Here is a 26094-nt window from a genome sequence, read left to right as displayed (position 1 = left end):
CAGTCCTCTCTTACGTAAAGTAGAATTGACTTGCATCACCAACAAAATACCAGAATGTTTAAAAAAGCAGAACCCATACCTGCAACTTGTGGGACTTGGCCTCATTCTCCTCACCACAATCACAGTCCTGTTGGGTCCTATCTTTATTTTACATTCTTATGTTTCATTCATCATGGATTTATTTTGCACTAATTTTTATTTTTCTTAATATTGCATTAAAATTCTCATTATCCTAATCACTAATTTTTCTGGTGCCTTTTAAATTTTGCACCCAAGACAAGAAAGCACCTAACTCACTTGACCTTAGTCCCAGCCATAACATATTGTAATAGCTTCTAGAGAAAGGATGCCTGGAAGATAAATTGTTTTAAACTTGATTGTCTATATATGCCTAATTCTACCTCACACTAGATTCATAGTTTGGCTAGGTATCTGATTTTAGGTCGGGAATTTTTACAAATATTTTGAAGATGGTGTTCTTATGAAGTTCAAAGTCATTTGACTTCTGATCTTTTGCTTTACATAGTGACTGTCAACTTTGGAATTTTGTTGGCTATACATGTCAGTCCTATTCACAGTAGGACAAGATTTAATAGCTAAGGATAACAGTCAATGGGAAGTTCTAGGCAGTGGATGGAGCTTGTCAAGTTGGAGCTTCATTGAAGGGTGATCTAGTTGGGCTGTTGGAGAACTCTAGATGCTGGGATATTTAATTCTTTCTTCTTGGGCTGGTCAGATCTCCCAGAGAAAATTTTTCATATTTTCTGGATAGAGAATAAAGGTGTGGGTCCCATCATCTGAGGAACCAATGGGAGAAGACAGCAGGGTGGAGTAGGGTGGGCTATGAGGTCTATACTGTGCTCATGTGCTCTTGAGCATCCAAGTGTTTTGTGGTATCCCTGGCCTTCAGCTGTTCCTGAAGGATCTTCAGTCTTACCTTCTCAAGCCAGATCTCCTGTTTCTGTCTGGTAAGAAAAGCAGTATCTTCTTCTCAAAAGCTTTCAACCAATCTTCTTTTATTTTCCCTCTACCTCATTTTCAAAGATACCTTGAACATCAATTTCTAGACCTTTTGAGGGTTCTATCATTCAGCTGTGGCAATTCTTTGCTTACTTGTACCTTACATACTGTTGTAGGTTCTATTAAGCCATGAGACACCTGTCCATTTTTCAGGTTCCAAAATGTTGTCATCTCCTCTTTCCTTACCATTTCTGAGGATTTTTGCCTTTAAAAATCCCTTTAAAGTCAGTTGCCTGGGTGGCTCAGTGGTTGAGCATCTGCCTTCAGCTCAGGACATGATCCCAGGGTCCCAGGACTGAGTCCCACATGGGGTCCCTGATGGGAGCCTGCTTCTCCCTCTGCCTGTCTCTCTTCTTCTCTGTGTCTCTCATGAATAAATAAAATCTTTAAAAAATAAATAAAGTCAGTTAAGGGATCAGGCAATGCTCAGCATGGTGCCAGAGAGTAACAGAGCATAGGAGATGGGGGATGTGTTCTACACTTTGGCCTAGGATAGATGAGGAAGTCCCATTTCCTAGCTCCTTCTCACTTTCACTCATATTTCAAACAATGCATTAGGAGGGAGGGGAAATCCCTTTACAATAGTTTTAGTGGGATTTAAAAGGATAGCAAAATAGAATGCCTGTGTTCAAAGTATAATGTTTCCTGGGAGGTACCTTAGGCCTCTGCTTAGTTTTTCTACGGAATTACCCAGCTTGGATGGATTGCTTCTGGAGGTGAAGTCTGGCCTTGAAAGAAGCAAATGCTGCAGGTGCTTATGGAGGTACAATTTCATTATCAGATTTAGTGTGTTCCTCAAATAATCACTTGAATTTTAACAGTTACAATTTAACAGGAAAACAATGACAACATCCATTATTTTATCCAGAGGGCTCCCATGGACCGGTACTGGGTTCTGCTGGTCTGGTCTTTGCCTCGGGTAAGTCTGTAAGTCATCTCAAGGGCAAGGCCTGAAGGAGAGACGGACCCAAGCCAGTTCAGGAGGAGCCGCAGAGATACCAGGTGTGCTTAGGGGACGTGATTCGGTGCCAGGCCCTGCCACACACCTTCGGGCGCCCCGCCCCCTGGACCGCCACCCACCCGCGGGCGCTGGAAAGCGTTGAACTTCCAACGTCTGGAGGTGAGAAGCGGGACCACGCGGGGGGAAAACGGCTGAGGCCAGGACGGTTGAAAGGAGAGGGAGAGAGGCTGATGCACAGAGGGGTCGCTGGCTGAAATGGGCTTTGGGGACAGGGAAGCAGCAGAAAGGACAGGAGGGTGAGGGCAAGGAATGGGACCCCAGGAGGGGATGGGAGAGGAGGGGGGGCGGTGTAAGTGAGTGATCCACAGGGAAGGGGGACAGATGGGCAAGCAGCAGAGGAAAGCCAGAGAATGGGAAGATCTCCTGGGGGGGGGAGGGGGCGCTTGGTAGGATTTAGGAGCTGAGCCACTGTGCTCACTCACTCCAGCGGAGGGGCCCTCACCAGGGACAGGAAAAACACGTATTGCTGTGGAGTCCAGAAGTAGCTGCCTGGGTAAGTCTTGATTCTAATATGTTTTGATGACTGGCAGGCCTCTCACTCAGCAGGACTTGGAAGACACTGCTGTAACTATTGGGTTGTAATTGTTGGGAGCTGGCAAAATGCAGATAGCTGTAATCATAATCCTACTTCCTAATCACATAATGTGTCCTTAAACCTTTCAAAGTGCTTTCCCCTATTCTAATCCCGCCCCTGCAATGACCCTGGTAATGTTAGGGGCTGGTTTTGCCTTGTCCCCCCCTTTATACAGGCAAAGAAGTTAAAACTCGGGTGAAATGATTCGCCCAGAGTCCTAGATCAAGTAAATGACTGAGAAGAAACAACAGATTGGTTGACATTTTAGTGAAGCCAGTATTGGCCAGTCTGGATTAAAGATAATTATAGCAGGATGTGACTCTGTGACAAAAGGTAACAGAAGTGATAGCTTGATGAGCCCACAAAATAAAGTCCCCAGACTCAAAAATCATCCCCTCCTCACTGGTAAGTCCAGGAAGCAGATGCTCCTCGACCTGGGCCTGAAGTTTCCAGATCCCTCTATAGTATCTCTGAGGTCCCTCTACTGGGCCTGCCTTGACTCAGACTAATAGTCAATTTAGAAATTGGGAACCTTACTCTGTTTGGGCTGCTATACCAGAATACGGTAGACTGGGTGGCTTATAAACAACAGAAATTTATTTCTTACAGTTCTGGAGGCCGGGAAGTCCAAGACCAAGGTGCTAACAGGTTTGGTATCTGGTGAGAGCCTGCTTCCTCAATGGCCATCTTTTTCTGTAATGTCACAAGGTGGAAGGGCCAAGGGAGCTTCCTCAAGCTTCTTTAATAAAGGCATTAATTCTATGCATGAGGGTTCTGCCCAAATGATCTAATCACCATCAAAAGCACCCCCCCCCCATCTCCTAATACCATCACCTTGGGGGTTAGGTTTCAGCATATGAATTTGGGGGGAATACATTCAGACCATAGTAGACTTAGAAAGGACTCACTTTGCTTGGTAGTATCAAATGTGCATAGGCATAATGGTTACTCCTTTGTTTTTAGGAATGAAGCAGTGCTATAGCCTCCTACCTTGTGTCTCAGACTGGCATGCCTGCCCTCCCTGTTGTTTTATAACGTGCTTAACCTTTCCTCTGTCTGATGTGCAGGATCTACATAACTTAGATTTTTAATCAATTTAATCTATTGATGCTGAACCCAGGAGAGGATTCGGGGATTCTGGGATGGTGGGTAGAAACCAGCTACAAGAAGGTCTAGAGAAAGAGCTTTCCAGGTAGACTGAATAGAGAAGGAAAGGTTCTAGGGTAGGAATGACCTTGGTAAATTCAGGAGACAGAGGCCCCAGGAGACCAAAGTGCAATAACCAGGGGGGAAAAATGGCTTAAAATGAAGTCAGGGAGTAAGGCAGGTATGCAACTGCCGTTGTAGGGAAGAGAGCTTGGAGTCTAGGGCATTAAATCTGGGGAAGGGTGGGCTCCATCAAGTCTCCAATTAAATGCTGCAGAACAGCAGAAGAGGTGAAACAAGAAAAGCCAGGCCAACCTGGCTGAGCCTCCTAAATGAAGATGATGTGGGGTGAATGGAAGGAAACAGAAAGACCACTAGTCTGCAACACAGTGCCAGTGACCTCAAGAACCGTACTCAGAACCATACCAACTTCTCAAAGCTAGAAAATAAAGGGTGGCTGAGGGGATATTTAAACCACAAATCCAACTCAAAGCTGCAGACCCTTGTTAAGTGACTCCTCTCTGGAGGACTCTGTGGGGCATCCACCTCTGAGGCTGGAGATGCACCTCCCCACTGTACACTCTATAGAAAAATGGGAAATCTTTTATATTGTCGATGGTGGGACAATATAAAAGTTTATTATTCACTAGCTCAGGGGTTGTCCTCTAAATTTTTTTTTAAGATTTTATTTATTCATGAGAGACAGAGAGGCAGAGACACAGGCAGAGGGAGAAGCAGGCTCCATGCAGGGATCCTGACATGGGACTTGATCCTGGGTCTCCAGGATCACACCCTGGGCTGAACGCTGCACTAAACCGCTGAGCCACCTAGGCTGCCCCCTATAAAAATTTACAACCAGACTATAGAGAGGAGTTTTAACTGACTTTCTGGTGGTAGGTATGGTTGCAGTGGAGTATAATAAGCAGTGGAGGGATAAAAAAAGGTACTGGAATGTAACACCACCTGGTGATTCCAGAGTCCTGATGAGCTTCTATACAGCCCTCACCTTCAGTTACACTTCAGAGAAAATGATATAACTCTCTTAAATGTTTTTTAAATGTTTGTGTTACCCCTTCTGCCTGAGGTTTCTGTACTGTTACCACCTTATATCAAGCCATCATCCTCTCTCACCTGGGTTATTAAAATAACTATCTTTCTGCTTCCACACTTGCATCCTTACAGACTATTCCTCAAACTGCGGTCTGAGTGGATCTTCTAAACACTGAATCAGGACTTCTTTTTCCCAGTAAGGTGGACTAGGTTATTTGGATCAACTCTCTGACTGAAAACAACTTGAGAGAGAAAAACTGGACAAAACATAAGAAACATTTTCTTAAGGTCAACGAAGGGATGACAAAACAATAAGGAATTATCAAGCCCAAAGTGAGTGGTAAGAAGGCACGGGAACCCACTTTTGCCTTGAAGGCACTCATACATTCCCCAAATTAGACAGTTTTGACTGCACTGTGAGTCCCACTGTACAAAAATCAAAGGCAGGGATGGGCAAAGTAAGGAGTCTAATAGGAGACTGTGGTCAACAGGTTCTAAGGTATCTCCCACCCCACCCCCAAGTGTAGGGAAAGGGACTTCTGCCTTTAATCTTAACAATAGAATATGGCAAAGTGATGGAATATCATTTCCATGATTATTATGAAAGTATCCGTCTTGAGACATGGACTTCTGTAGACAAGTGGAAGGGGACTTAGGGCAGCTTCTAGCAAGAAACTAAAGCTGCAGATTCAAAAAACCCTGTGAATCCCAACAAAAAGGGAATCAATATCTAGAGTCATTGTAATCAAACTAGGAAAAGCTTAAAAGCTGCTAGATAAAAGGATAGACTATGTTTTAAGAAAGGTGCTTTGTATATAGGAGACACTTAATAAATATTTGTGAAATGAATACACAATCACATGTAATTTGGGAGCTTTTATGCTTACTAGCTGTATGACTTACATCCCTTGACTTCTTTGTAACTCAGCCTCTTAATCTGCACAATGTAGATAATAAAACCTACTTAATAAGGACAATTGTGAGGGTTACATTCCTGGTCTAATTAGGTATTCCTGTTCTGCACAGACTCTTTCCCAGATTTGGGTTTCTGGTCTATTCTGTGCAAATTTACTCTCTAATCTAGGTCTCCAGTCCAGGCTCTCTTCCCAGTTCCAAACATCCATCTTGAAATACTTCTACATCTAAAACATATTTCCTTCATTCCCTTTTAAAGGGCTGGAGGCTTCAGAAAAACAAGTCCTATTGCAATAACATCTGTTCAGCTACAGGGGGGAAAAGGTGAATGAACAAACATTTAGCTCAGGGCATATAATTCCCTGACTTAAATAATACTCAGTAGTACTTTCCCAAATTCTGTCATGATAAGAATTACCTGTTGCAGTTGTTTGTAATATAACTTTTGATTCTCTTCCCCCTGAACAATATGACTCGTTGGGTTTAGGGTAGAATCCAGAAATCTGACTTTTTAGCAAGCACCCAGGTGACTCTCACCCTCAGAGAAGAGTGAGAATATAACTAGATGGTGAGGACTTTAAAAAGTAAACAAGCTACTGATTAATATGAACAGGTATTTCCTACCCTAAGAAAGGAGAGAAGGAAGCACAAGAGGCTGGGCCTATCAAGGTATGGATATAATATGGCTCATGTCTGGACAGGCTCACTAACTTTTGGAAGATATAAGTGTGCGTAAAATATAGTAAAGCAAGCAGACTATACTACCATCAGATGGGCGGTAATGGACAAAATAGGAGCTCTGATTGTAGGGACGTGGGCAAGCTTTGTGAAGGAAGTGCACTCTGAGCTAGACTTCCAGAGTTCTTTCAGGTGAATATAAATAGGAAAGGGAATTGCAGGAAAGAAAAAGTTTTAAGCAAAAGAATAAAGGCAGAAAATGCACAAGTTGGTTCCAGTTAAGGCAAGAAAACTGAGCTATTCCTTCCATACGTACAGGGGAAATGCCTGGATGGGGAGGTAGAATAGGGCCAGGTGGAAATGAATGGGCAGTCTGAAAACGCAGTGCAGAAGACCTGAGCAGATGAGGGGTTAAAGGTTGGGTGAGAACAGGGAGCAGAAACCTGAGGACTCTACCACGAGACTAGGAGCCTCTGAGACAGAGAAAGCCCAAGATGAGTTCCTGCCTCAGGATCCCTGATCCTCACCCCTTCAGAGAGCACTTTCTGATTCCATATCTGACTAGCAAATCCTGAAGCTTTAGCCCCCAAATGCCAAAACTCTCACATTCATCTATCCCAGTAGTGGATGGAGACTCTGTGATCCGCAAGTGAGACTTGAAATGTGCCCCAGCCTGTTCCAATCCCTACCCCCAAAAAGTCTTGGAATACTTTTTTTCTTTTTCTTTTTCTTTTTTTTTTTTTTTTTTAAGATTTCTTTATTTGTTCATGAGAGACACACACAGAATGAGAGAGGGAGAGAGGCAGAGACACAGCCATGCAGGGAGCCTGACATGGGACTTGATCCCGGGCCTCCAGAATCAGGCCCTGGGCTGAAGGTGGCACTAAACCACTGAGCCACCCGGGCTCCCCCTTTTTTTCACCAGCAATTTCCTCTGCCCAAGAGGTTTTTCCTCACTTCATCTGACTAATGTGCTCATTTGTCAGGTCTCTGTTTAGACCCTTCTTACTCAGAGAACCCTGTTCTCCCTGCTTGGTCTAAATTGTTCTCCACCTGTTACCTTGGAGATGCCCCTTTGGACTTTTCTTCATAGTTTACAGAAATATTGAAGATGACATTCTATTTTTTTTTTAAGATTTTATTTATTCATGAGAGACACACAGAGACACAGAGGGAGAAGCAGGCTCCATGCAGGGAGTCTGATGTGGGACTCCATCCTGGGACTCCAGAATCATGCCCTGGGCTGAAGGTGGCACTAAACCGCTGAGCCACCCAGGCTGCCCCGAAGATGACATTCTTATTTGTGTTTGAGGCTCTCTTCCTTCACACAGTAAGCTCTGTGGGCCCATCTGTCTCCCTCACCACTCTCTGCTCAGTACCTACCCCAGGGCAGTCTCTCACCGTTAATATTTGTTTGTGGGGGAGGGGTAAGGGATTGTGGCCTTTTCCAAGATCCTCTGCATTCTCCAGAACCTCATGCGTTTCCTGCATCCTTCTCCAGAGCTTGTGCCTGGATTCAAATCCTGACGTCAGTATTCACCAGCTGGGGTGTACTGAACAAGTGGTCTACACTGCTTAAACCTCAGTTTCCTTTTCCTGTAAATTTGAGACTATGACAGTTCCTACCTCACAGAGTCATGAGGAGGATTATAATAAGAGATTCCATGTAAAACAGCCAACAGAGTATATGGAAAATAGCAGTTGATAAAGGTTAGCTGCCATCATTATTGTTGCTAATAACGAATCACCTCTCAGATTCAAGGTATCAGGCTTTTTTTCCACAAGAAAGTTCTCATTCTATTAATATACTTAGATCTTATAAATCAAGAAAATGCAGTAGAAACATGGGTTCTAAGGATGAAAATCCACAGAAAACTTTAAAATTTTTCTGAATATCTAAATATGATCAGAGTAGAGAGGAGGAAAGGGGTCACAGTCTGGGTCTCAGGTACTCCCATATCTTCTTCTCTCTAGTGTTAAGGAAGAAGGAAAAGCAAACAGGCAAGTGCCCCTTCCTGGGAGGGGAGGGTTGGGGCGGTGACGTTAGGCTCCCTTCTCTGTGGGAGGTTTCTGCTTCTCTGGCTGACACAGCCTGCCATGACGCCCTCCCTGAATGCCAGCTCTTACAGAGCACACGTGTAGTTCTTTGGAGGTCACATATCTATCTCTTATCACACCCCTTAACACACCCCTTACCAGAAGTTTTTTTCTGGGACTTAACCAGTGATGTCTCATGCACGCAGTCCAAGAATTCCTGTGTGGCTCTTGCCATTGTTTCCTCCATTCCACACCTTGGAGTACTTCCCCTGTCCTAGGACACTGCTGTCACTGCTGCTAGAGTTTCACTACCTGGGAGCCATGACGTTTTCCTCCAAATGTAAGGGGGACACCCCACTCCCCACTCCATGCCACACAGATCCAAGATAAGTGGGGTGGTACTGTTCTCATACGGGGATTTTACAATGGGATCCTCCAGGGAGATCTAGCTGCTAAAGAATCTAAAGGGCCTCCCCTGGAAGTGGTCTCAGAGCATGACCAGGAGTGAGTATTGGGCTTACGATCCTCTATTCCACAGTCAGTCCATTTTTTTCCCCTCTTTTCTACCTTTTCTTCAATTTATTCCCTTCTTGGGGTGTCAACAGGGCCAACATCCCCTGGAAAGTTGTTAGAAATGAAGACTCTCAGGCCCATCCCCAGACCTTCTAATCAGAACCTGCATTTTAACAAAATCCCCAGGTAATTACTAAAGTTTGAGAAATACTGATACATAGGACACAATTTTTGAATTCTCCCAAAGGGGAATTTTAGCCAAAGGAGCTGAATTTCCCCCCATTTTACATATGCTGATTATTGTACAGGCATTCCTTGGCTGCTGAACTAGTCAGCCCAGGGGGTCTGCCAGTCATTCTGCGGAGATTCCACATAAGCAGCCCCATACCTGTTCTTTAGAGATACCCTAGTAGTTTAAAAAAAAAAAAAAAAAAAACACACCCCACCCAACCCAGAATGATAGGTTATCTTCTTCTTTTTTTTTTTTTTTTAAAGATTTTTATTTATTCATGAAAGACACAGAGAGAGAGAGGCAGAGACATGCAGGGAGCCTGATGCGGGACTCAAGCCCAAGACTGTGGGATCACACCTGGGGCTAAAGTCAGGCGCTCAACCTCTAAGCCACCCAGGCGTCCCAATGATGGGCTATCATACACAGGTAAATGGTAAATCTTGAAGGAATGTTGAAATCATCAGTACCTGTAACTCGATAATGCCTTCTTCACATATGTCTTATGATACTTCAGTATATTAGGGAAGGAAAATGATTGTAATGTACCTGTTTTGTTAGTGATGTACACATTCACTGTGCTTAGAAATACACAGCACAACTTACACTGAAATTGTAAATTCACATGATCCTTGAAAGTAGTTCTCTCCTGGAGAGCTTGTATAACTTGTATCAGAGATTGGTCTGAGGACATGAATGCTCTCAGAAGAAAGGCTGAAAAGGGCTCTAGCTGGTGTCCACCTGCCACCCCAAGGTGCAGTGTTTCTAGAATTCATCCAGAGGTTCTTTGGCATGCTTCCTAGGATATAAGTCTCATAAAATACAAAGAACTGTCTTGTGAATGAATTCTTAGAATTTGTTGCATCCTCTGGTTTGATTTCTCCCTGATTCTGACCAGCTAACTGGATGAGCTGGCATTGTTGTTTTTCCTCCTCTGATAAACCGAGCTCTAGAACTTGCTGTCTGAGGAATCTCGTGGAATATTCAAAACAAGAAGATAACCCCCACCACCACCAAAAAAAAGAACATGTGAAATCATGCTATTATTTTCCTGCTTGGCTCCTGTGTCTATGTGGTTGACAAGTTTCTGAAAACCTGCAGGGTCTTTTTCTGGCTTGGATATGCTGGGGATGGAAATTTCTGAAGTCCTGTAAAATTATTTTAGGGCAACAGTGTGGTTGGCTTACTAGAGAATCAGGAAAGAGGCGGTCTTCTTTGGAGCAAACTGGTTTACCCATTATGTTAAAAAGCGTAGCCTCGATAGGATGTGATCATAAAGCAAATTCATTTCCGTCCCTGCTCCCTCTACTCAGAGGCTGGTTCTTCAGGTGGGTACCTGTAGTTCTTGAAGACACTTAGAAAAAAGGTCCTCCAGCCAATTTTAGTCATGAAGTAGTCTCAGTAGTTAAAACGGCCAGTCCCATGTAATAGTTAAAACTCTGAATTTCATTTAAGGCAAGTATTTCTCCTTCCTCCACTTCCCCAGTTCAGGTTGCTTCAGGCTGGAAGCCTGCCGTTGTGGAAAGCGAAGTAGGGGCCAGAGGAGCTGGGTAGAACAGCTGGCTTCTTTGCTTTCCTACCTAATGCTTCTACTGCTCCTTTCCCACTCCCTCTAGGGTGTGGGTCCTACAAGGACTTCCGGGCTTCTGGTGGAGGTGGACTGAGGAAGGAGGGGGAGGTGGAGGGGGCTTCCTTTAGGGGAACTGAAGCGCTTGGTGATGGTGTTCCAGGACCTCAGTACGTGTTCAAAGTGGACCCCTCCTCTTACGCCGCTCTTGGGTAGGGGTGGCAAGGTGGAGGGAGGGTTGTGGAGGAGTGAAGGGCTTGGGGATGGCTCCACTGAAAACACTGGACAACAGCACCTCCTCTGCTGGCCACTTGCTCCACTGGCTTCTGCATTTGATTCCAGGCCCCTGTTGCCTAGCAGCCTCTGGCAGGCAGCCCACTTGTGCAGGGGCTCCTTAAAAACAACCCTCACGTTCATTTTCTCCCTTCCCCCATGTGACCCACGGGGTGCATGTGCTTTTCTGTTCTGCATTAAGTAGTGTACACACTCCTCCTCCTACCCTGACTCCAGCCGTGGCCTTCTGCTTTTAATTTTCTCTGGCATGCATCCAGTACCAGTCGATCTGGTCCTCTGGATTCTAAGGAGCACGGTTTGCCAACTAATCTTTGAAAACTCCTTCTGAGACTTGAGAGGAGGAGGAGCTCACCTCCCCAAGAGGGAGGAGGTGAGAGGGGAAAGGCCACAGTGCTGCGACTATGTTTCCCAAAGTCTTTTTTCAAATTCCTCAAACCTCACTTGAAGGGTTGAGGAGTGCGTGTTAATCTCAGGGTCACAAGGCTGTCTCCAACAAGCAACCTTGCAAATCCTCGCAGGTGGTCTCTCAACCTGCCTTTGAAGTCAGGGGAATTGTCACTGTTTTCTCCTTTTCTCTGGATCTTGTCTGCATCCAAGACATCTCTCATTTTAACAGGTGCTTTCTAGCTCCACTATGCACCCATAGGATTTCATTTTAAAGCCCCTCTAGGAGAAGGAAGCATCTTTATCTTTTTCAACATATGAATGACAGATTGCCTTCCTTTTTGTCTTTCTGTCCTTATTAACTGTTTATTACACTATATTTTTGTGGGAATGCCTTTTTTCCTTTTTTTAGCCGTTTAGAAATGAAATTGGACAATTCACCATAACTCAGAGTCATGCTTCAGAGAAGTAAGGGAATCCTTCTGTTTTTCTTACTGAAAGTAGTCGAAGGCAAATTCTTTTAGCTTTATGGGTGTTTACATTAGAAACTGAAGTTAGGGAGATTTTTAAACAAATTCAAGCTTAAAAATATACTTTTTTAATTTTTAGCTTTTCACATCAGGATTCAGACATATAGGAGAAAGGTTGAAACATAGGAGAAAGGTCGTTTTTTTTTTTTTTCCCAATGTGGGTGGACAAGCTGAGGATAATGTGGGTGCTAAGTGGGAGTTCCTGGCTTGATTGGATGAAAGCTGTGGGGCTGGTTGGGCTTAGGGGGAAGAGATAAACATTATCCTGGAGTAATGAAGTGGGGCCTGGGAGTGGCTGAATTATAGGCAGTTCCAGTCGCACCATATCTTCCTGGCCCAGGGAATGGCACCAGCATCTTAATGATAACCTTATGTAGGAAAAATTTTGAGCTTCAATAATACTATGTATTATCTATAATACCCTCTTCTCAATATCTGATTCTGATTTTCCTAGAACTTATTTTACAGCTCAGAGTTGTAGGTAGCAGCAATGCAAAACACCTGACCCTGACACCACTCCCCACTCTCTACCACATACACAATAAACTAACTTCGGCTCCATAATGCACATGCATTTCAGTATTCCTAATCCATAAATATGTCTGTTCTTTAGATTCCCCTTTAAACTGGTTATAACACCTTATCTACTTCCTCATTAGTGAAGATTTTAAATAAAAATCTTTAATATGTATATGTGCAGGAGAGTCATGCTTTTTTCTTATTTTGAAAATGACCTTTTTTCAGCTTTAGAGTTCTTTCCCCAAGATGCCCAAAGGATTCATCTGACAGAGGCAGGTAAACTTTGCCATCAGAGAAGTGCATCTCCTATAGGCTGCTTATACCTGAGTACAGCTCTTGGCACCTGGAGGTGAATCCAAAGTGACAAAGCATCTTTGCTATTTTTCTAATTTTAATTTTCCTCTCTGCTAATTTGATATTTTGGTTTTGGTTCATTTATAGCCACTACTCATTAGTAGCAGCAGTGATGGAGAATTTGCTTTTAGAGTCTGACCCTGTGGTGATCTTTAGAAATGGCTTAATGGATTACAGAGATCTATTCCATGCTGAGTGAGAAACAATGGAGAATCCGGATGTTAGTCCTTTTAGTTTGTCTGTTTTGAGCCCAAATCAATTAAGAGTTCTGTGCCCATTGGGAAGGAAACTTTCATACCAGGGCTGGTGGAATTTGGGGTTTCTGGTCCTACTCTTAACTGAAATTGCAGAATTGAAGCAATAAGCTCTCTTTATGTGTCTCTCTGTCTATGTGCCTATAGTTCAGAAAAGCTTTCAACTCTTTATTTTGTGATTAGATAATATTTTCCTACCACCAGAGGGTATTAATACATTTGATTACCAAGAACTCTATTCTGATTGTCTGATAGGAATAAATAAGTGCTTATATATAAAGCAAATATTCCCAAAATTCCCAGAAAGCAATAAAATTGAACTTCTAATATTTTAAATGTGCTACATTAAAAAAAAATTCTTACAAAAACCAACTCAATAACATTTTAAGACTTCAAGTACCTAAATTTAATCTTCAGAAAATAAAACTAGTTTAATATTTGGGGTTTAATAATAACAGCTATGTTTTCTCTGATTTATTAGTGTTAAGTATAATTCCTAACAACATTCTACTTTGGTATTCTTTTTTGTAGATCTTACTGATCAAAATAAGTTAACATTCTTCATAATGTTTAAGATTATGAAAAAAATGGAAATTGTGTTTAACTAAATTGAATCATTATTCTTAAAAACTTTTTATTTCAATGGTAATTTTTTTTTATACTATGTCAGCTTAAAGGTAACTTCCAAGTTATCTTTAAGGTAACTTAAAACCTTTGTGTATGTGTATATTGAAAACTGCAAGCTGGGGGAGTGGGGGGTCTTAACTCTGACATTTACCATATTAGAAATTGAAATTGAGAAAGGTTTATAATTCTTATTTATTGAACCACTTGAAAATAGCAACAATGAATGCATTGCATATTAATATTCTTAGGAATCTTGTACAACTAGTTCCAACATTGCAAATGCCCTGACATGGGTTTTAGAATAACAGATAAGTTTGTTCCAGAATATAAAATGAAGGACAAAACTTGGAAATAATTTATCATTTTAACATGCACAGTTCAGTAACATAAAGTATACTCACATTGTTGTGCAACCATGACTACTATCCATCCCCAGAAATGTTTGATCTTCCCAAGCTGAAATTCTGTAATTACCCAATCCCCCCAGTTCCCAAGATCCTAGCAGCCACCATTCCACTTTCTGTCTAGAAATACATTTTAATTGTCTTGGTTTATAAAACCTGAGTCTGAAAAGCTACAAAATGTGTTAAAGTCTTTGCAAAGTTTGCTTGGTTTTGATGGTCTTGTTTCCTTGGTTTACTGTTTACCCCCTTTTCCTGTAATATGAAGTTCTCTCTTCTGTGTAAACTGTCTAGATTACAAAATATTGTCTTACCAGAATAATTTTATGTGCTTTATGTTAACTTTATTATGCTCTTGATTATTTTTATAAAGCAAACAATGTTTCTTTACTTATGAAAGAACTAAGGTTCTTTACAGTCCTGCCTATTTTTAGATGTTTTGTTGTCACTTTCAGATGGAGCCAACCGTTGTTCCTTAGGTACCCATGGTACTATGTCAACTGTTCATATCTCTTGACAACTTTTGGGGTTTACCTTCCTAAAATCCAATGATTTTTTCTTTTACCCTATAAAAGAAAGGTTTAAAAATAATTAGAGTTTATTTGTTATGTTACTGTTGATGATTTTCATGGAAAGAGTCGTTCAAATTAGAAAAGATGCTCAGCCTTCCCTAAGTTAAATTTATATAGGTAAAATATTATTAATGTAAATATTTTAGAGCCTAAATGCTTATGGGAATACCCTGACGATTTGTCAATGTTTCTAGTTATCAGTGTCCAGATATGTTTCGCCTTATGTTAGCAACAAGAATGTGGTATGACCAATATAAATTTCAGTTATTATTTTAAGTGTTTGCTTGGTTGGAATCTTCTTTACTTTGGATCTCTGGTTTTCATTTGGGGATAAACATCAGACTTAAATCTATAGGGTTTTATTAAAATGCTGATGTTTAAGACCTACTCTAAGTCTCTTTACTTGATATTGTCGATATATTTTTGGTATATTCTTAGTATATTAGTATATATATTATACCTCAGGAATTTTGTACATCTCAAGAATTTTTCCTCTGTAAAAAGTGTGCTCATCCATTATTATAAATCAGATTTCATATTCAATGTATTTTTGGAAAATGGCCTTAATTATCTGTATAGACATGTTGACTAAAGCTTTATATTTCTTTTGGATCATCTTTGTTTTGCATGACATAGAAATAACCAAAATTCTTTGTCAGTTGCATCAGTCTTGTTATGAACACTCCAGTAATTGTCACAGTCATTTTAAGTCTCTGGCTTCTACAGATAGTGTTGGTATTACTTGGATGTTTCCCTGAAGGCTCTATAATCATCTACAGGCCAGGGTTCACATCTTCAACAAAGAAGCATGATCCCAGAGTCCATGGAAAAGGACTGTACCAGATACTTTAAAGAATAGATCTTGGGTACAGGTTTCTGATGTCATTGCCTAAACAACTTTAAGACTGTACAGTGGGCTAAGTCAAGATTTCCAGAAACTTTTTTGATCAAGAAGCCAATGGGTTCATGATACTGCCAACCTAAGATCCAGCTGAACAAGACTTGATTACACAGGACTGAATGAACTGAAGAGAGATTATTGTAGCCATTTGTTCAAATGTTGTTGATGTCATTTTAATGTTCTATTTTCTGGGTATAAAAGGAAGCTCTTTCTCTTTCTTATTAAGGTTATCTATAACCCATAACAATTTAGTAGATTCTGGTTATGTGAACTGAAATGGAATATTCTTTTTTTTTAACTTTTTAAAAGATTTTATTTATTTATTCATGACAGACAGAGAGAGGCAGAGACATAAGCAGAGGGAGAAGCAGGCTCCCTGCAGGGAGCCTGATGCAGGACTTGATCCCGGGACCTGAGCCAAAGGCAGACGCTCAACCACTGAGCCACCCAGGTGCCCCTGAAATGTAATATTCTTGAATGATATTCTCCCTGCCTGACTGCCCCTCCCAAATTCAGAAACTTTTTTTATGTGTTCTTACTTCTAATTGTAATAGAGTTATTTACATAGGTTCAATAAGAATCTACCTATCTTTTTACTGAATATAATTGGAAAAATTGTTATGCAACCAAGGCCTTGTCTGGAATGTCATACTTGAGAATGATGCTTAGTTAATTGGGTACTGCCAGCCACAATTTTTTCCCCAAGAGAATATTTTAAAATATTGCTTTCAACTGTTCACCCCAAATTATGGAGTACGAACCAGCCATTTACACTTTTTCCTTTGTAAAATGTCTCTCCCTACAAAATATTTTTCTTAATAATATTGTCAACAGGTTACTCATTTCCTGTACTTGAGACACAACATTCAAAATTAGTTGTGTTCCGTCTCTTGATTCTTCTGGATTTCTCCAACTTTCCTCCATGCTTCCTATGTAAATAGGAAGCAAAAAACTGTTAACCAAAAATACTTTTTTACATTTTAATTAGTCTGTTATTTATGAAGATTAGCTTTTCAAAGCAGTACTGTTATTCCTGTCTTTCTTAATATCCATCATTATAGACACAGTTCTAAATTTAAAAAATCTTCCCCATCTCTGCAAACTATATCCCAGGATGGACAAGCTGGACTGAATAATGATTTGTGATACAGTGTGAAGATCTAGTCTATCAAGTGCACATCTGGCTTAAGACCATAACACATTTTTTTTTGCTTTTACATACTCTTTATTGCCAATAGTTTAAAATGATCAACATAAAAAAGAAATATTTTAATAATAAATATTGATCTTTTGGCTGTAATAAATAGTTTATTCATAAGGAATGCACTTTTCCAGCCACAAGGATCTTCAAAAATTAACAACAAAAAATTATAGATGGCCATCGTTCACAGCTGAGCATCCAAAGCCTGCTCTGATTACAGCCTTTAAGCAACATGGGAGCTTCCTCCCTTCTGCCTCCTCTTTGGGAAGTCTTCTGTCTGAAATGCTCTCAACAGAGAGAAGAGACAATGCACCTTTCTGTGAAGTTGTCTGAAAAACCTTTTAAAACAGGTATGTCAAGAAAAACTGCATTCTGGTTCACTCTCAGATTGTCCAATGTTAAGAACTGTATGCCTCAGCCTGGTCTGATTCCATCCAGTCCAGCAGGCCATAGAGGAATTGTTTTCGTGCCACCACCGGTCCATTTTTTTCAACATGCCGTAAATCATCTGACTGGCTTCCCTGTAGAAAAGAGGAGTCCCATAGAGTCCAAGAAGTCTTTTAGTTACATCTCTGTAAGAGCACTTTCAGAGCATATTCCATTTGATTTTTTGATTCTGATGAACAGCCAGACATCAGCAGAGTTGTCAGTCTGAACGTTGTAGATATCCTGTCCTCATTAATGTAGTGAGCAGATATTCTTCATTTTGGCTACAGATGATTATCTTCGTTTGATCGTGGTAGAAGTTCACCTGAAAGGTGCCATCATTGAAGAAACAGTTTGAAGAGACTGTCCTCAAAGAATACTTCAAATGTTCAATATCTTGCTGTAACCTGCACAGAAAAAGGCCAAATGGCATGGCTTAATTCATGAAACATTCAAATGCAATGAAGGCAACTATCTCTTCCAAATTGAGAATGGGCATTGCCTCAGTGAAGGACATCCTTTGGACATAACATCAGGTCTGTAACCTGAATATACTCCTAAAGTACTATGTAAAACACGATGACTTGGACTTTCTGAAAGAGGTAGACGTGGAAATGCATAGGATATGCCTAGCTTAATTCCAGATGAGCATCAGGATTATCAACAGATACACACCTTCTGTATCATGTTTACGGACAATCTGTTTCACCAAAGCCTTTCCACTGTTCCTTTCCTCTGGAGAGAAATTTAAAGTTCAGGAGCAATATTTGGATCACTTCTTACAGCTCGACTCTGAACTTTTACCATGAACAGTAGGGGGCAATCTCTATACCCCAACTCTCAAACGTTTCTTTTACTGTGCATTACTTCCCAGTTGGAACAGTATTTCACCAGTCCAAATCACCACTGAATTTGTAATATACTTTTTCTCCTTAAATTGTTCTTTTTCCCTTTTTTTGAAGATTTTATTTATTCATGAGAGACAGACAGAGAGGCAGAGAGACAGAGGGAGGAGCAGGCTCCATACAGGGAGCCCAACGTGGGACTCGATTCCAGGTCTCCAGGATCACGCCCTGGACTGAAGGCGGCGCTAAACCTCTGAGCCACGGGGGCTGCCCCTGTTTGTTTGTTTGTTTGTTTGCTTTTAAGTACTGCTTTACTTGCTCAATTTTGAGATTCAGCCAAATGGTCTAATGTTTTTTTCAAGTAAGGTAAAGCTTCCTCCACAGATTTGACAGGAAGATTTCCCTGGAGTATGCAAAGTTTACTAAACAGGACATAAAAGCAATCCTCAATCACATGATGGCCCATACTCAAGAATCAAATTCAAAATTCTCATATCCTAAAAATTGAAGTGGTGATTTATATGTCCACCCTATTCATGTTTCATATTCCTGCTGAATGATTTTTGGAAATTTTCTGAAGATTCTCTCTGGGAGGGTCCTTATCACACAATTTCCACCAGAACCACTATGGACAACTGATCTGAGCTCCTTTTGTCCTTTTTGGAAAAAGTTTCAGAAGACCAGGGGCAGGTGGAGGAGCACTCTGGCTGGGGACCCTCCTCAGACCCTCTTAAGGCCAACTTCTGGCTGCTCCAAGTCTATGTTTTTGGATCCACAGCCACCAGGCAGCAGTACTATGGAGGACAAGCTGCCTATGTCATCAACCACTGCATTGCCAGGCTCCTTCAGGTGAGCATGACTCCCAGGACAAAGGAGGAGAGGCTCCTTGCTGACCTGGGGAAGTTGTCAGCTCCTGACTTGTCACTTTTATGGAACTAAGGTTGACTTTATGGAAACTGGTTTAAAAGTTCCAGCCTTAAAGCTGGTAAGGGAGGTTACTTTTATGGCAGGGCAGAAACCTATAGATTCTTTAAGTACTTTGAGAAGAGACGAAGTCACCCAGAACAGATGGGTACTGCAGATGTAATCTGGTGGATAAAGTTCCGTGGACTTGGCCTCCTAGCCTCAGGATAGCAAGTCATCAAGGCTTTCAGAAGTCCAACTGAGATTCCTTATGGAAACATCTAGCAGAGCAAAATGTAACAAGGTCTTTTGGTAAACATTCTTACTGCACCTATGTAAATAATTAGGCCAAGAGTAATGAGGCAAACTCACTTTGTAATCAAGAATCTTTGAGATATTTTTTGATCAGAAGTGGGCAAACTGTAGGGAAAAATTTGTGCTCAGATGGAAAATTATGTGTGGTCATTCTAAATTACACCTGGGTTGTCTGATTCTGATTCTGTAAACTATTGAGAACTAATAATAATGCTAATGAATTTTTGTCCATAGACATGCAAACAAATTATGTTCAGGAATTAAAGAACTGTAAAATCAATTTTGGCTCTATTTGCACATCCCTTACAATATCCCTAACCTATAACTGTGTCTGTCTTTGGGATTCTCCTTTGTCCAGGTTGTAACACATCACTAGTTTATTCATGAATGAGTTAAATAAAAATTTCATATCTGTATGAAAGTCATGATTTTACCCGCTTTTAAAAATTAACTTTTAATGTCTACTTGGAACTGAATTGCCATTTAATGGTTGATCACGTGTGCCTGAGTCTTTGCTTCAGCCACAAAGGGCCTAGAGACTTTCAGACAAGTGTCAAGAGACTTTTGAGGCAACCCAGTTTGGTGATTTTGCAAGCGACCTAGCACAGGAACTTTCTAGAAGCTTTATGGTGGCAGCCCTGTTCAGAACCCACTTGTTTTTTCTGTTCTACCAATTAAAGCGGGCTGAGACTTCTTAGCAATCATTGTTCTGGTCATTCAGCTCTTCTTCAAGGGCTGCTCACACTCCAAAAGTATACTTAAGAGGAAAAATACAAATTAAAGATCCTCATATTCTCTCAAAGACAAGAGCAAGATAGTGCTGAAGCAACTGCCACATGAAGATTTATAAGCTTGTTTAAGTGAAAGTCATGTAAAACTTCATTCTTGTATCCAGATGGCAGGTAGAAAGTATGGTCATAAAGTCCTCAAAGAGGGCTGACCTATTCTTTTTTTTGGGGGGGGGGGGCTGACCTATTCTTTACTACTTTTTGATGACAGAGTACTACTTCCTCACACACTTTGTTAGAGACTGGCCAAAAATCTCCTGACCTAGAGTGCAGCAACAGTCAGTTGGGCCCCAGGAAATCATCACCTACTTAGTTATCTCTTGATCATAAGGGCAACTCTCTTATTTTCCATTTATTTGCTTTTTTTTAGAGACAGAGCAGGAAGGAGCAGAGGGAGAGGAGGAAATCCCAAGCAGGCTCCACATCTAGTACAGAGCTCCAAGTAGGGCTCAATTTTACAACCCTGGGATTATGACCTGAGCCAAAATCAAGAGTCAGATACTTAACCAACTGAGCCACCCAGGGGCCCCTCCATTTTTTAAAAATCAACTCTTGCTCTCTCTATAAAACAGTATATCAAAAGAGAAATATATCCCTTCAGCAACTGAGGAAAATCTTTAAGAAACATAAGTAACATATGGTAAGGACTTTTGTTGTCATGGGGATGGTTTTATAAGTAATTCTAGTAGGTCCAAGTTACTCTACTTCAGTGCTTGACAGCAGTGTCCTGAAATATTACACTCCTTCTTTCATGCTTCCTTGAGTATATGAGATGTGCATAGCCTGCAAAGCATTTGTATAAGACTCCTTCTAAAGCAATACTTGTCAGGGAGGAATTTTTAAGTCTATTAAGATGATATTTTGTAGAGGTTCTTAGTGTTATACTTCTGGAAAAAAAGATGACAGAATGAAGGTATATCCGTTGAGCCAACATGGTTATAATTAGTCATGGTAGTTGTTTAAAAGAACTATTTAGAATTCATAGTTTTATGGTGTGGTTTCTCTTTTCCCTCACAGGACACATTTTGAACAATGTTTACAGAATCCCTTAGGATTCTGGAATTCTTGACATAGAGAGCATTGTTCAATTATACTCTTGTCACAGGCTCTGTCCATTAACACCCACACTCACTATGTTCACAATCCATAGGAATTGGTTCATATAATTTTCCATAGCTTTTTCTAATTTGAACATTAGATAAACTGCATTGCACTCCCTGTACAAAGACTGCCAGAAGTGAGCACTCCCAAGTACAGTTTTATAAAGAAACTTTGATAATAAATATTGGGATATTAGAAGGCCCAAAACATGGCATCTCTTTTCCCTGCCTAACTTTTGAAGAAGTAAGGCAGATAGAGGTGAAAAGCCACTTTCACTAACAAAACTTGTTTGGAAGTACATGGCTTGTGGATGACAAAAGCAAACTTCCTAACCCCAAACTCTAGAATTAGACAAACTTACCTAGTTATAGCCCATCCTAAAAATCCACAAGGTTGGAAGGTGAGTGGGAGATGGGCTAGATGGGTGATGGATGGGTATTAAAGAGGGCACTTATTGTGATGAGCACTAGGTGTTGTATGTAAGTGATGAATCACTAAATTCTAATTCTGAAACCAATTTTGCACTGTGTCTTCACTGACTAAAATCAACAACATCATCCATGGGGTCAAATACAATCAGCAAGGCTTTCCACCAACAGGCAGGCTCCCAGAGTGAAAGGGATATCAAGGCTGGGTGTACAAACCCAGAAGGGAGAAATCCTTCTCATGAATACCAGAGGCATGGGAAAGAAATCTTCCCCCACTAACAGTATTTTTTCTCAATTTTCTGGAAGTTTATTTTCCTACTGTGAAATAGCTTTGCCTCAAATTAGATGACCCAGAAACAAAGGACTCAGTCATAATAGGTTGTATAGCAAACTGTTAATGTCATTCTTGCAATACAACTTCTCGTCTTTTTTTTTCCCCATTTATTTTGACTCACCTGTTAGAGAAGCCTTGTGCAAAACACAGATGCTTCAGGGGGTTTCTTCCCTGTGCTATAATTAAATCTTCCAAATTGTGAAAATTGTGTCACCATACTTTTAGTCTTGACGGTGGATTTGCCAACTGCTGACTTGGGGCTTTATAACTATCAGCCTTTACTTGCTCCCAAGGTAGCATTCACTTGTGGGTTTGCTTGGTAATACTCTGATATTTAAGGACATATTAGAAAGACCCCCGAGGGTTCCAACTCTCTATTGTTAAGAATGCATGTTTTGGTAATGACATTGGTCACATGTCATTAAAGACAAGTCCTAAAGACCCAGGGGGGCACATACTGTGGTGAAACTGGTGTGTGAAGATGCAGGTGGTCTGAGCTGTACAGGTATTCTTTTGCATTCTAACAGAAGCCACTATCACATCATCTATGAACTGACATAGCATGTATTAGCCATCTCTAAAGTTGAATGCACACATTTCAAGGGTGGCTCAAGACAGTCTTTTCTTTTTTTTTAAGATTTTATTTATTCATGAGAGACAGACAGACAGAGAGAAAGAGAGAGGTAGAGGGAGAAGCAGGCTCCATGCAGGGAGCCCGATGCGGGACTTGATCCCAGGACTCCAGGATCACACCCTGGGCTGAAGGCAGGCACTAAACCGCTGAGCCACCCAGGGATCCTCCAGTCTTTATTTTCTATTTTTTGTGTATCTGTTTATTAGTACAGTAGAACATGTATATAATTTGTAAATATACAGATATTGAGGTTTCATGTCCAACATTGTTCTTATAGGATGTGCAGTCAAGATGAGAAAATAATAGGATATATCATCAAAATATGAAAGCATCTTGCTAATGGGTTTCCCAGGTATCTTCACCAAATTGGTAATAGGCGAGTTTGGCCATTATGCTCACTTATCCTACAATTCATTCAGAAGATGCATGTCAACCTGCTTCTGATTATATGCCTGAAAACTTGTTCTCTGAAAGGACCTTTTTCTGCTTACCTATTTCTAATACTCAGAAAAGTGCTTGGCGTATAGTATGTACTCAATATTTGTTGAATGAATCTCGGAGTGGTTTAATTCAGTATCCCATTTTAAGCAATCATTTCTCACAATATAGCCTTCCATAGTTTAGAAATGTCTCATTTTTATAGCATGGGTTGCTGATGAGCATATTCACTTAGAGTTACATGAAAGTTTCTTTAAAATGCTAGACCATGCACACACACACACACACACGCACACACATGCACACACACGCACAAGAATATTACTCCACCATCAAAAAGAATGATATCTTGCCATTTGCAACAACATGGATGGAACTAGACGGTATTGTGCTAAGTGAAATAAATCAGAGAAAGACAAATACATGATCTTACTCATATATGGAATTTAAGAAACAAAACGAGCATAGGGGAATGAAAGGAAAAATAAGATGAAAACAGGGAGACAAACTGTAACAGGCTCTTACCTATAGGAAACAAACTGAGGACTGTTGGAGGGGAGGTGGGTGGGGGATGGGATAACAGGGTGATGGGCATTAAGGAGGGCATTTGATGGAATGAGCACTGGGTGTTCTATGCAACTGATGGAATCACTAAACTTTACTTTTGAAATGAATATGCTATATGTTAATTAATTTGAATTTAAATTTTTAAAAATGTTTTTAAAAATGCTAGACCTCATAAATCTTATGAGGTTCCATAAGATTTGGTTCCATCTACTTTGACCAGAGCCATATTCAGTTTTATTTGTTCACCATGGGTAACCAACTATCTTGATTTGCCTGAGACTGAAGAGTTTCCTGGGTGAAGACTTTTAGTGTTAAAATAGGCACAGTCCTGGGCAGACCAGGATGAATCAGTCACTTCAGTTCCACTGGACACAAAACCTCTATAAGGACTGTTACTTTACTTTTTTCATACAATGGACAAGACATGAGCAGGAGCATCTGGACATCAGTTTTCTATGCATCCTAGAAAGCAGGACAAGGCAAAATAGCCCCAGGGTAGGCATATACTTATACTTCCCTCAGTGCAAAATAGCATTGCTTAAAATCAACACTGTCAATCAATTTTCACTAACCCACTACAGCAGTTCACCTTGTTCATAAGGATCAGACTTGTGAAGACATGACTGTTTTATCCTCTCCCCAGGCTGAAACAAGGTGTAGGTTAAGCAAATGTTTACAACAACCCACCAACAAAAGAGCATTCCAACGGTTCCAGAGGCGATGGGCAAATGCCATATCCAAAAAAGAACTGAAGCAAGAATTGTCCCTTCTTGGTTTTCTTTTTTTGTAATGGGTGACATCCAAATGAACAATATACTCAAGAGCTGAGGCCGTCCACAAGGCAGAACTAACCAAAGGTCCACTGTGATGTTGCTCAAAGGTGATTTGTTTCACAAAGTTTTGGTTTCCTACAGTCATAAGGGGCTGGGAAAGAAAACCATTGAATTCAAAGGCAACTTGGCTCCTCTGATCACAGCAAAGTCATCCAGGAAGTAGTACTTAACAAGACCCTTGGCAGGGATGGCATGCTTGACAACCCTCAACTATAAGCCAAAAGAGCATAATCTTTGATGGAAGAGGAGTGCCAATGAGGGGATAATAGAAGAGCTATTTTTCTGGTTTAAAAGCTTATATACATCCATAAGGACAGACCAGCATAGGGACACCTGGGTGGCTCAGTGGTTGAGCATCTGACTTTGGTTCAGGCCCTGATCCCAGGGTCCTGGGATCGAGTCTGCATCAGAATCCCCACAGGGAGCCTGGTTCTCCCTTTATTTCTCTGCCCCTCTCTCTGTCTCTTATGAATAAAATAAAATCTTTTTTTTAGAAAAAGGACGGAGCAGCATAACACAATAAAAGGAGTCAGTATCTTATGTTTGTTCTCGTTAGCTCAGGACCATCTTATTAAGAGCTAGCCTAGGACACACATAATATTGACCCAGGGCCTTGTTAAACGATGTGAGTGAGCGGGAGGTTGGGGTGACTGGGTGACAGGCACTGAGGGGGGGCACTTGACAGGATGAGAACTGGGTGATATGCTATATGTTGGCAAATTGAACTCCAATAAAAAATAAATAAATAAATAAATAAATAAATAAATAAATAAATAAATAAATAAAAATTTTAAAAAAAGATGTGAGTGATAACCCCTTATTCACCTGAAAGGTCTTAGCTTTTGGCACCTTCAGGGAAGATTAAAGGGTCATATGCCCAACAGCTTCACACTCACACACTGAGGTGACCTTCACACTAGGTCACATGTTAGCCACCTCTAATCCCCACTCTGGACACAGAGGTGTTTGGTGTTCACTACCTGGCCAAAAAAATATTTTTATTTGTTCTCTGCTCACCCCCATCCTTCCCAACAGTCCCTGCTAAGTTTGAGAACACGTCTGCAACAAGCAATGAGTTACTCTAACATGTTTGAAATGTGTGATGGAGGGCAGCCTGGGTGGCTCAGCCGTTTAGCACCGCCTTCAGCCCAGGCCATGATTGGAGACCCGGAATCGAGTCCCACGTCAGGCTCCCTGCATGGAGCCTGCTTTTCCTTCTGCCTGTGTCTCTGCCTCTCTCCCTCCCTCTCTCTCTCTCTCTCTCTCATTAATAAATAAATAAAATATTTTTTAAAATGTGTGATGGATTAAGTTTCCACATGCAGCTCAACTGCCATCCCCACATAAGAACAAAGATTTGTTTGGCCCTCTCCAATCCATTGGAGCTGAATGTAATATTCAGGACTTATTTCCTTGTGGTTTTGTTTTATCTCTACCCCTCTTGGCCATCTTCTGGGAAGTTAAACAGGAAAGTCACCAAAATATTCAGTAGCCCCAGTATGATCCATAAGCCTATTCCAGTGCTTAATGCTTTCCAGAAATACATCTACCTCCAGACATCATTCTTTGTAGCCTCAGGCACTAGCAAGCTTCCCCTAAGCATTTCAGTACTTTCCCATCTCAGAAGGCCTCTCTGTTCCCTCCTCTGAGTCTTGGTTGAGCTGGACAATCCAGCAAACCATGTACTATGACAGT

General features: G+C 41.0%; 1 long non-coding RNA gene across 9 annotated transcripts in view; it reads left to right on the top strand.

Moving 5' to 3' along the window:
- Positions 1–1883: 1883 nt before the first annotated feature.
- The window catches only part of LOC140614889 (uncharacterized), a 47529-nt gene continuing 23318 nt past the window's right edge, over positions 1884–26094 (top strand). For 2 of the 9 annotated variants that reach the window (XR_012015622.1, XR_012015616.1), the window contains exons 1-4: positions 1884–2277; positions 2469–2534; positions 3225–5144; positions 9450–9612. This is a non-coding gene — a long non-coding RNA (uncharacterized lncRNA). Of the gene's footprint in view, positions 2278–2468; positions 2535–3224; positions 9391–9449; positions 9613–26094 lie in introns of those variants that run through there. The other 7 variants (XR_012015621.1, XR_012015620.1, XR_012015623.1 and 4 more) reach the window with 7 other exon arrangements.

The sequence above is a fragment of the Canis lupus genome, chromosome 23, assembly GCF_048164855.1.
Source record: "Canis lupus baileyi chromosome 23, mCanLup2.hap1, whole genome shotgun sequence".
Lineage (NCBI taxonomy): Eukaryota > Metazoa > Chordata > Mammalia > Carnivora > Canidae > Canis > Canis lupus.
This window is presented reverse-complemented; position numbering and strand designations above follow the sequence as displayed.